Genomic DNA, 11,134 nt, shown 5'->3' on the forward strand with positions numbered 1-11,134 from the left:
CAGACGAAGGTGAGCAAACGACATTAAGACTAATCACGCAAAATAGGCATCCCCTGAGAAATGATGGAGACTTGAGAACAAGAAGGAACATTATTATCTAGATTTCTCAAAAGTCCCAAAAACGAGCTATCATGGATGTCGCCCTTCGTAAGGATCTCTCGGAGGAGTCTCACCACTGGACAAACAGAACGCATCCGTATTCAGTGTCTAATTGACAATATGTTGAAAAAATACGGATTTTATTTCGCCCAAGGAGAACACAGACGACGTAAGGGATGGGATCGGGAGAATCAACACTTAAAATATAATCCGCTTGGAGGACCTTTTAGACAACCTCATAACAACTGAGGACGAATATCCAGTATTCACTGCCGAAGAGATCCAGAACTTCTGATGGAAGAAGTTAAATTCTTCACACCAGCATCTGACCCGCATCTTCACCTCGTACTTCGAAAATGCGCATTCTGCAGTGGCTGGTGTTAAGGCGTGCTGTGCTCCAACCGAAAAAGGGCGACTTGTCCAACACAGTGAACTAAAGGCCAATAACTTTTCTGATATGTATGATTTAGTATAAGTAGCCGAATTTCGCGTCAAGAAGTTCCTGGAAGTAGGTGCAGAGCGTGTCATGCACATGCTGAGTACTTAAAACACATATTATTCAGTCATCTCACTCTCGCGGAAATAGTGTATCTCTTAAGTCCAAATACAGTCCTAAGAGTGCTTCATTACCATCTTCGTCGCTCTTATGGTTTTGCCCGTGATCCTGCCCTACCGATCGTTCCAGTCCATTGCACAATAGAAGAATTGCTAAATTCTCTGGAATATTTAGCTCTGGCCGACAGAAAACCTCAGACAAGGAGAAGGAAAAAGGGGAGGTATCGAGACCTTCTGAAGGAGCTGCACTGATTGTACTTAAAATATTCAGTTAAAATTCTTATCCTTGCAATCGCCGATCTCGGAGGTGTGAAGCTATCACTGGTTCGTAACCTCAAAGTCACACCCCGACGTGCCAAAAACATACCAAGGCACTCGCGATATGGATGCAAAGGGCTTTTATACTTGGATCGCTCCGTGTCCTCAATACACACGAGGGTTATGGCGGTCGGTCGATGTGAGTTTGTCGTATTTTACAGCCTCTTATCTCATGATAGTCAGATGTGGCCATAGGTGTGAGAAAGTGTCCTTTTCATCTACAGTATATGCTCCCAATGGCACTCTGCGGTAATTGTTTAAGCTATTGTTTGAATTACACCATATAATTTAATATAATATTTTATATAATTTTCTAATGAAAATCGTTTGAGATTTACAGTTTGTCTTCAAGAAGTTATTCAAGAGGTAATTTGTTTGCATTCGATGGGTAGGGTCGAATGTCAGCCTTAAAACTCGGCTATCCAAAAACTTAGCGATACGGTCTCTCAGTACGATTTTCTGTATATTAGGATACTTTGCAGCAAATTTCGTTCTCAAATTGTATCCTGTTTCCATTGTCGTTTCAAACTTCGCATTTTCGTAATAGAGAGGCACCAATTCCTATTTTATTTTGGTATCCCACTTGATGCTCTCCCACTGTATTTCTATCGAGGTGGTTGGCTTCAAATAGCTAACGCTAGTCAATTCATATGGCACAGTAGATGTTCCACTGCTTACCGTTTTTCGCAGATGTTCTTACTGGCCTGCTGTTTGATTAGTGGGATCTGACTCACCCTCTCGAAGCTCACCATCGCCACCATCTCGCATGCTGTTACCTCCAGCTGAGGCTCCAGGGGCGCCTCGAGGATTGTCGGGAAGCGACAAGCATTTCAAAATCTTTAATATACTTTTTATTTTTAATTTGTTGGTTTGGGTGTTCTTCTTAGTTTCTCTCCTCTTCGTTATCAGTTTAGCTGGCATGAGAAGCCCTGTCTGTAGCAGTGCTACTGCCAACATAGCCGTCAAAGTCATGAGAAGAAAGCTAAAACTCTACCGCGACACCAACGCGAGAACACCTTCGGTGTTCGGTGTTATTGAATTATTTTATTGAAAACTTTTACTCAGGTAAATCCAGTTATACAGCATAACCAAGGACTAAGTCAAGTTACTGATGAGATTAGGATGTTATAAGTCAATCCAATATGATGCTTGAAACCTCCTGTGCTGATGTTGTAGGTATACTATTACGAGCGGCCGCGAGCGTTGGAGGTGAAAACAATCACATATGGATGGTTTTTTAGAGCTAGCATCTGCCACACCACAGGTTTTTATTCGCTTGCTTCCTGATGGTCAAGAAAGTTTCTTACAATGCGACCGCTGTTCAATAAAACCGCCTTTGAGCTACTGCCAATAACGTACTGTCTCCTAAATGAGACACCTAGAGGAAGAATCGAAAAATTATCATTGTCTAGGAAAAGTAGGATCGAAAAACAATTGGAGCAAGAAAATGACTAGTTTCATTCTGATCTTAACCATTGCCAGGATATTTTAGGATTGTTGAAATCAATGTAAATGTTTCTCTGGCCTTGCTTATGAATTGTTGGTTAGTGATACAATTTCAGAAACTTAACAGGAATTTTTAAAGGTTGGAAAAACGCCTACGACACTTTTCCGTCCGTCTGTACATTATTTTCACAAATGATTTGATATCTATTCAGAAAAACGCGTGTTTCAGCAAAGTTGTAAGAATTCTTATCAAAATATGCTTAGGTAAAATAATTTTATATTACTATAAAAATTTTGATAAGAAAATTAGGAAAAAAATTATTCGAGAGAAAATTGCTTTCCCCGCAGCGTGGGGAACTAAATTTGTAACTGTACAAATTACGATGGTAAAATTTTTAACAAAATGTCCAAGAAATTTTTTTAAAACATGTTATCGTTAAAATTTCAAGTAAATTTTTGAAAAAAAAGTTTTCAAATCAAGTTTTGAAAAAAAGTTTTCGAATTAATTTTTCAAAAAAAGTTTTCGATAACATTTTTTTGAAAATCGAAAAAACCATACAGAAATCAATAAAACGTACTACATTATGATACTATACCTAAATTTTGTTTTAATGCATGATGTTTATTCTAAACATCTTTTAACCAGGGAATCTACTCAAATCCTTGAAAATAATTCCCTGTCAATTCCAGGGTGTTTGCAGATACAGTCAAACCTCGTTTATTGCAACTCCTCCGAAACGTAAAAATCTCGTCTATTGCAACTCGAGAGTGGACCCCACAACTCCACGCATACAGAAGGTGGTATCACAATATATTCCCGATTCCACGCTGTGATTGGCTATATGAAACATGTGACCATCAGTGGTGGGAGTTGGGGAAGTTGCAACAGACGAGTATCTTGAATTGCAATGAACTAGTTTTAGATTAAACGAGTGTTGTAATAAACGAGGGTTGACTGAATCTTAAGTTTTTTCCAGGTATAATTTCTCATAGTATGGAACCATTAAAATATTTTGAATTTTTTTAAACAATCGACTCGGAATATGTTGTATACAGTTTTGCGAGTTTATTGTAAATAATGTGTTTTATTCTGTTTCTAGATATTCAATTCATATGTTTAATTGACAATGCTTTGAACATATTAGATCTCAAGATATTCTTAAATATATTAACAGCATCGATTAATTAAATACTTAAATAATATTATGAACATAATTATTCAGTTTTTGAATTTGTCTCGAAAGTGTATGAATTCAGTTCATACCTAACTTTTTTTTCATTCCTAACTTTTCATGTGAAAATAATGCATGTTCAATTCGTAACCAAATAGTTGAATTTTTAACTAATAAGGATCGATTTTTAACACACTAGTTAAATTTTAAATAGAAAAAGTTCAGGTTTCAATCAACAATGAAATAGTTAATTTTTTAATTTGAATAATTAATTTTCCACAAAAAATAGCTAATTTTCAACTAAAATGATGAATTTTCAAGTAAAGTAATAAATCTTCAACTCAACTACATGAATCTTCAAATAAAAAGATGAATTTTTAACAAGAGAGTTTAACCTTTAATACATGAGTTTTATTTCAACCAAAGAGTCATCATTTTCGTTTGAAATAAAACTATTAAAAGATGCAATTTCTAACAAGATCAATTTTCCAAGAAGAATAACTTTCTAACAAAAAAGACGATTTTTCAACAGAGCGCATGATTTTAAAACGAAATGTTAAATTAAAAAAGATCGATTTTCAACCAAAAATTGAATGGTTTAACTTTTTGTTAAAATAATTAACTTTCAACTAAGCTGGTGAATTTTTAACTAATATAATGAATCATAAACTCAAAACATTAATTTTCTACAAATAAAAAAGAAGATTTCTCAACAAATTAAATAAATAAACAACTAAATACACAGTTGAATTGTGTACTAAAACTGATCAATTGTTCAAAAAAATTATAAATATTAAACTGGAATGTTTAAATATTTAACCCAATATACAAAGTTTCAATTTTTAACCACAATAATAAATTTTCTACTGAAAAGGTGAATTTTCTACTAAAAACAGACGATTTCTCAGCAAAATACACTGATTCTCAATCAAATAGTTAAATCTTCAACTAAAAATGATCAATTTTGATCCAAATAGTTCAATTTTCAAATAAGGAAGATAAGTTGTCAATCAAAAATGGAATAGTTACTACTTCTTCTAGCAAAAACATTAATTTTCAACTAAGAAGATTAATTTCCATCGAAGAGACAAATTTTCAACAAAATACATTAATTTTCAAATAAGGAAGATAATTTGTCACCCAAAAATTGAATACTTACATTTGTATTTAAAAAAAAATTAATTTTGGACCAAAGACATTAATTTCAATGTGAATATTAACTTTTTCATTTGATAAATACTTATATTTTTGCCAAAGAAATGTATTTTCAAATACGGTTTGAAAAAATTCAAGTTAAATTGTAATAAATTCAAAAGAATTGGAAAACAGGTTAAAAGTTCCATTGATTTCAATAAAATTTTTGTTGTGTTTTACACAATTTACACAATAAAATTTCAATAAAATACTTTGAATTTCTTTTAATAGGTACGGCACTGATTTTTGACCAGGCTAGCTGTTACCTTCACTGTATACGCGGAATCGGGCGCCCTTCGTTATCGACCGTGGGTCAAGACTACAATCCTCAAAGGAGAAAACCGCTTCTGGGACATTCACTTTTTGATGAGACTATCATCAATCGATATCATTTCAAGAATAATAAGACAAGTATCCCGGATTTTTTAGTCCCTTGTAAAAACTATGAGCGTTTGTAAATCACATTAGCCAAGGGTGCAGAAACTCTACCGGTTCGCGCGCATGAACTCTCATCAAGATCCGCTGGTCCAATGGACCAGAGTCTGACTGTTGACCACGCTGCCGTGGGTTCGAATATTTTTCTCAACTTTTTTTGTTCGTATTGTAAACATGTCAAATAATAATTTTTAATGCTTCCCCGGCGAATAAACTATTTGTTTGAAAAATACTACTGGGGAATAAATATCATGCAGACACTTTTCGAATAATTTATTTGTATAATCGTAACTTTTTTCACACTGTTGCGGGTGATAATCGTCATGGATAATCGTCATCCTACAAAATATTGAAATGGACTTTTTTTGCAAATAATATCTGCAAACGCATAAATTTGATAAAGAATAATTTATGATTGTATGTAAATTTGTAAATTTAGCCAGTTTGAAATTGTAACTGGATTATAAATGAAAAATTTATCAAGTTACCCAGGAATAATGTTCAAAATTACAAAGTTTACTTATAAATCGTAAGATTATCAAGTCCCTCGACATGAAATTTCGATATTACACAATTTTCCAGAGTTATAATTTTAAAATATAAATGATAAATTTAGCATTTTGTAAAATTTTTTGTTCTAATTGTATTTACATTTTTTGTTTTTATTTTCCAATTGAAAACTGCCTAATCCTTGGCTGATTCTGATTTCTTCCGTCGCTGCAGTGTACAGTGCATCACCCAGCTACGTGATAATTCATGACGATTATCACCCGCAAAAATGTAAAAAAAAATTACGATTATACAAATAAATTATTCGAAAAGTGTCTGCATGATATTTATTTCGCAGCAGTATTTTTTAAACAAATAATTTATTCGCCGGGGAAACATTAAAAATTATTATTTGACATGTTTACAATACGAAAAAAAAGTTGAAAAAAAGATTCGAACTCACGACAGGGTGGTTACCACGAGCGTGATTGCAAGGACCAAAAAATCCGGGACACGTGTTTAATTATTTTTGAAGTGATATCGATTGACGATATTCTCATCAAAAAGTCAATGTCCCAAAAGAGGTTTTCCCCTTTGAGAATTGTAGTCTTGACCAACGGTCAATGATGAAGGGCGCCCCAAATCCGCGTATAGAGTGAAGCTAACAGCTAGCCTGGCGGTTTATCACAAATGCAGTTACAAAAACACAGACAGGGCATGTCAGTTCTCTCTGCTTTTTGCTCCATTTCGCAACGTATTTCGCATAATTTGGGGACACCATCTTCAAGACCTGGCCCTTTGGAAGAGCCGTGAATCTCTAGAATTTTACTATTATGTCAAAATTTTGAACAAAAAAATAAATAAGCAAAGGATTCTAATCTTTCAAATGCTGCCGTCTGCTACCCGCTGGTTTCTATCTTTCGCAAAATTCATATTTGTCGGGAAAATAATCATTTCCTCAACAAATTTTTTGATTTTTCAACATTTTATTGATCCGAGGATCTCGCAAACCCCCGGATATTCGACAAGTTTTCCTTCTTTCGTTCACAAATCCTTCGGAAAAAATGTATATGGATCAGTGCCGTACCGATTTAAAAAAATTCAAAGTCGGATTGAACTAATACCCTTAAAAAGGAAGGAATTTAAGAAAAATAAGAAGTATTCAACTATTGTGAATTGAAAACAACTAAAAAATATTTTTTTTAATTACTGAATTCAGTAAATTTGAAATGAATTTAGAAAAATCTAAGGATATTCGAAGGAATTTAATGAAAAGCAAAAATTGAGTTAAATAAAATTAAATGAATTTTGAAGAATTTAGATGAATTAAACATATTCAGGATAAACTAATCAGAATTCAGGGTCAATTCAAAATCCCGTCAAATTTGATGAAATCTGATATTTTCTGCAATCTTAGAGAAATTATTAAAACTTTTTGAGCTTAATCCCTTAAAATCATTTAAATCTAATTAAAATGCCTCGGATGTTCTTTAACTTTCGTAAAATTGTATACACCATGTGAAATCCCTTGAAATTACTTAAAAATGCTTAAAAATATTTCAAATCCCTTAAATTCATTTGAAATCCCTTTCATTTTGTTAAAGCTCGTTACAAAAACTCGGATTTTTTAAAATAACTTTTATAGTCCTTTGGAATCAGTTTAGAATATTGAAATCAATTAAAAATTGATTTGAATTTTTTAACTTTCATAAAATTTTAAGCGCCTTTTGAAATCTTTTGAAATTCCTGGAAACTTTCTAAAGCTCTTAAAAAAAGCCTTGGAATTTTAAAGAATACCCCAAAATATTCCTAACCCTCTGAAATCGCTTTAAATCTTTTTAAAGATCTGGAAAATTACTTGCAACATTTTAAAATAACTTAAAATCTTTTAAATTCGTTGGAATCGCTCCAAATTATTATATTTTTTTTACTATTATTATTTTTGAAAATAACCTAAAACCTTTTTATAAAGCTCTTTGAAATGCCTTGCAAATTATTTAAATTATTTACAAACCTACGAAAATTTATTTATATCCCTTACAAACATGAAAATCTCCAGAAATTTCTTGATATTTTTTAATCTTTTGAAAATGACTTAGAATGTTTTTAAATTCCCTTAAATATTTCAAATCTTAAGAAATTCCTTGGTTTATTTTAAAGGTATTAAAAATTATATAAAAATTTTTCCAATTTTAAATTATTTAGGATATCTATAAAATATTTAAAATCCCTTCATATCCTTTTATATCTATTGCAATTTGTTAAAGCTCTTGAAAAAAACTTTAACTTTTTTTATATCTTAAAATCTTTTAAATCTTGTCAAATCATATAAGTTATTGAAATCAATTGGAAATTCCTTAGAATCCATTAAAATAACCTGCAATCTTTTAAATCTATGGAAATATCATGAAATATTTCAAAATCCTAGAAACTATTTCCTTAGAAATAATTTGAAATCTTTTAGATCTCCTGTAAGAGCCTTTAAATCCTTCAAAATCCCCGAAAATATTTCATATAATTGAAATTTATTGAAACATTTTCGGAATCTTTTAAAATAAGCTAAAATATTTCAAAAGAATTCACCAAAATTCAAGGCCATGGGGCTAATTTATTCAAAGAAAACTGAATAAAGTGATATTTTTACTTAAATAAGTGACTGCATTGATTTTATCTTTAAAAACTGACTAACAATATTCTCTGATTTCCAGGCATTCCCCGACTGATCAACCAATTAATGGACTCTTCAAACATTGTATTTTATTCGCATAAATAAAACATCAATGAAAAATATAATCAGCTTTCGGCATGGCTTCTTTGTCACGCTATGCTAATTTTCAACTACATCATTAGAGTAGAAAAATATCTTTGATAATCAGATTTAGTCCAATTAATCACAAAATTTACGTATAGTATCATAATGTAGTACTTTTTATTGCAGCCTATAGAGTTTTTGTGACTTTCAAACCAATTTTATCAAAAGTTTTGTTCAAAAGTTTAATATCGTAATTTGTACGACAACATATGTTAGTTGGTTTTATTGAATCCTATAACGCGGTGGAGAAAATAAATTTTCTCGGAAATTTTTTTTTTCAAAATTTTGGTATTGAAATTTATTCTCAAAATTTTGCTATCGAAATTTGTACAGTAATAACTTTGGTTTTTTTTATTAAAGCATATAAAGCTGTGAGAAAAAAAAATTCCAATAGAAGTTTTTACACTTACAAATACAGTGCTTTTTATTGAAGCCTGTAACGTTTTCGGGGAGAAAATGTTGTTTTTTTCTTTAAAATTTTGCGATCGGAATTTTTACAGATTTTATCACAAAAATTCTTTCGATTTTTTTCTAAATTTTGCTATCGAACTTTTTACAATAACAAATTTAGTTTATTCATAGAAGCCTATAACGCTGTAGGGAAAAAACAACTCTTTCTCGAAAGTTTGTTTTTCAAAATTTTCTCGTCAAAATTTTTACAGTAACAAAAAATTCTTCTACCTGAGAATAATATGATTAGAAATCTTAAAACCTCACAGAAATACGAATTTTTCTGAATTATTATTCAATAATTTGTCAAAAAATTCACAGACTGGCGGAAAAGTGTGATAGACGTTTTCCCAACTTGAAAAAAAAATCCTGTCAAGTTTCTGAAATTGTATCACTTATAAATAATTCATAGGCAAGGTTAAAGAATAATTTGAATTAATTGAAACATGAACCTTTATATCATTAGAAGACCCATAACTTATCGAACGAATACATAAACTTACTACAACTCATCCATTCCGTACAGGTGTTTCAACACTGCCAAAAAATCCTGCGAATGGTTAAGAACTATACGAGAACCCTCCGTTATGAGATAGGAATAATAATATTATCGAAATAGTTGGAGCAATGAAAAAAACAAATTTTGCTCCACGGTAGAGACGAACGCAATAAAGTTGGAGGAAAAGAACGACTCCGTTATTGCTCTTTTCCTCCAACTTCAATCTGTTCTTCTTTACAGCGGAACAAAAATGGTCTTTTTCTTGCTATAACTGTTTTTCGATCGTACTTTTCCTGGACAATGATAATTTTTCTACTCTTGCTCTAGGTGCCTCAAATGTTCAAGATGTTCAGTGCATCTTGCGTGCACATTGCCGGTATCCGAAATTACAATAGGATAAAAAGATGCATGATTGACATTCCTCCATATGATCTTTACTTCATGCCTGAACTTGCTATACTTGTGGATCTTGGCTGTATAAGTTGCCTGCAAATTTCGGTTAAGTGCACAAGCAAGCATCACGATGTCAGGTCTATTGGCCCGGACGTAACGATCCGTTTGGATAGTAACATCCCAATATAAGATATAATCTTCGCTTTCTAAAACGGGCATTGGAATGTATCTATAGAAAAGCGTCCGTTCTTTTAAGAGTCTTAAGTTTAGGGCACGTTATTTATGCATAATGCCGGCTACATCATTATGTCTGTGCGTATATTCTCTCTGAGCCACGACGCGACAGCCATGAATAATGTGCTCGATGAATTCGTTGGTATCTCCACATAATCGGCACCGGTCAACCACGTCTTGATTTTGTTTATTGGGCCTCTAGAGTTTCATCAAATCTTGAATGTACTTTCTATTTTTTTTTGAAAATTCGATTTTTGAGAAAGTTTTTTGAAAGCGAGGCCCATAAAACATACATTATCGCAATGAGAATTAGGTCAAACTCGCTGAAATGTCATACTTTATTTAACCTTTTGGTATTTTTGGGAGAACGGTACACAGATAACTGTGGAGGAATTGATGCGCGCAGGTCCTTTAAGCTGTACACAGGCGAAGGTAATGCATTAGAAACGAATCGACTTGCATGTTGGTGGCGGTAGTGAGAAAGTGTGCAGTGACAGGCGGTGAGAAGTTTTTACGGAGTTTGTGTGGAAGGTGTGATTGGAGTGTGAGGGTGGAGGTCTAGAAGGTCAGTACAATTGTGAGGGATACATTAGGAAGATAAAAATAAATTTACATTGTAGTTGAGTGGCTCTCGTAGTGCTGGGCGTGTTAGGGGTGAGAAAAGAGTGTCTGCAGGCGATGTGAGGTGTGAAATAGGGCAAATAAAATGAAATTTTAAGGCGGTGAGTGAGAGCAGCATTAAGAGACATCTGTTGGCTGCAGTGCGTGCTTGGGTGTATGGATAGGTTACAGTTACTGACTGAAGAGCGGGAGGTGGGCAGCGAGAGTACTGGCAGTCATGGTAGTGAATTAGACGGGAGGAAATTTCCAGGACACGACGACCAGCTGTGTGTGGCCCGGTGTCGAGTGGCGCGTCAGGGAGGGGGAAGAATCGGAGCGAAGGAAGCGATAAGGCAAGGGAGAAAGCATGCAGTGCCAGCGAGGGGGAGGATATCCTGAAAAGGGGAAGCAGAGAGAGTCCGGAGAAAAGCGCGCTAG

At 33.2% G+C, this 11,134-nt stretch overlaps 2 protein-coding genes across 10 annotated transcripts in view; one reads left to right on the forward strand and one right to left on the reverse strand.

Moving 5' to 3' along the window:
• LOC117179929 overlaps positions 1-11,134 on the forward strand; it is a 1,200,486-nt gene that overhangs the window by 461,803 nt on the left and 727,549 nt on the right. The gene's annotated exons all lie outside the window — the stretch shown is intronic.
• Positions 1-11,134, reverse strand: part of LOC117179928 (irregular chiasm C-roughest protein-like) — a 164,437-nt gene that overhangs the window by 146,404 nt on the left and 6,899 nt on the right. The window lies entirely within an intron of this gene.

Source organism: Belonocnema kinseyi, chromosome 9, assembly GCF_010883055.1.
Source record: "Belonocnema kinseyi isolate 2016_QV_RU_SX_M_011 chromosome 9, B_treatae_v1, whole genome shotgun sequence".
Classification (NCBI taxonomy): Eukaryota; Metazoa; Arthropoda; class Insecta; order Hymenoptera; family Cynipidae; genus Belonocnema; species Belonocnema kinseyi.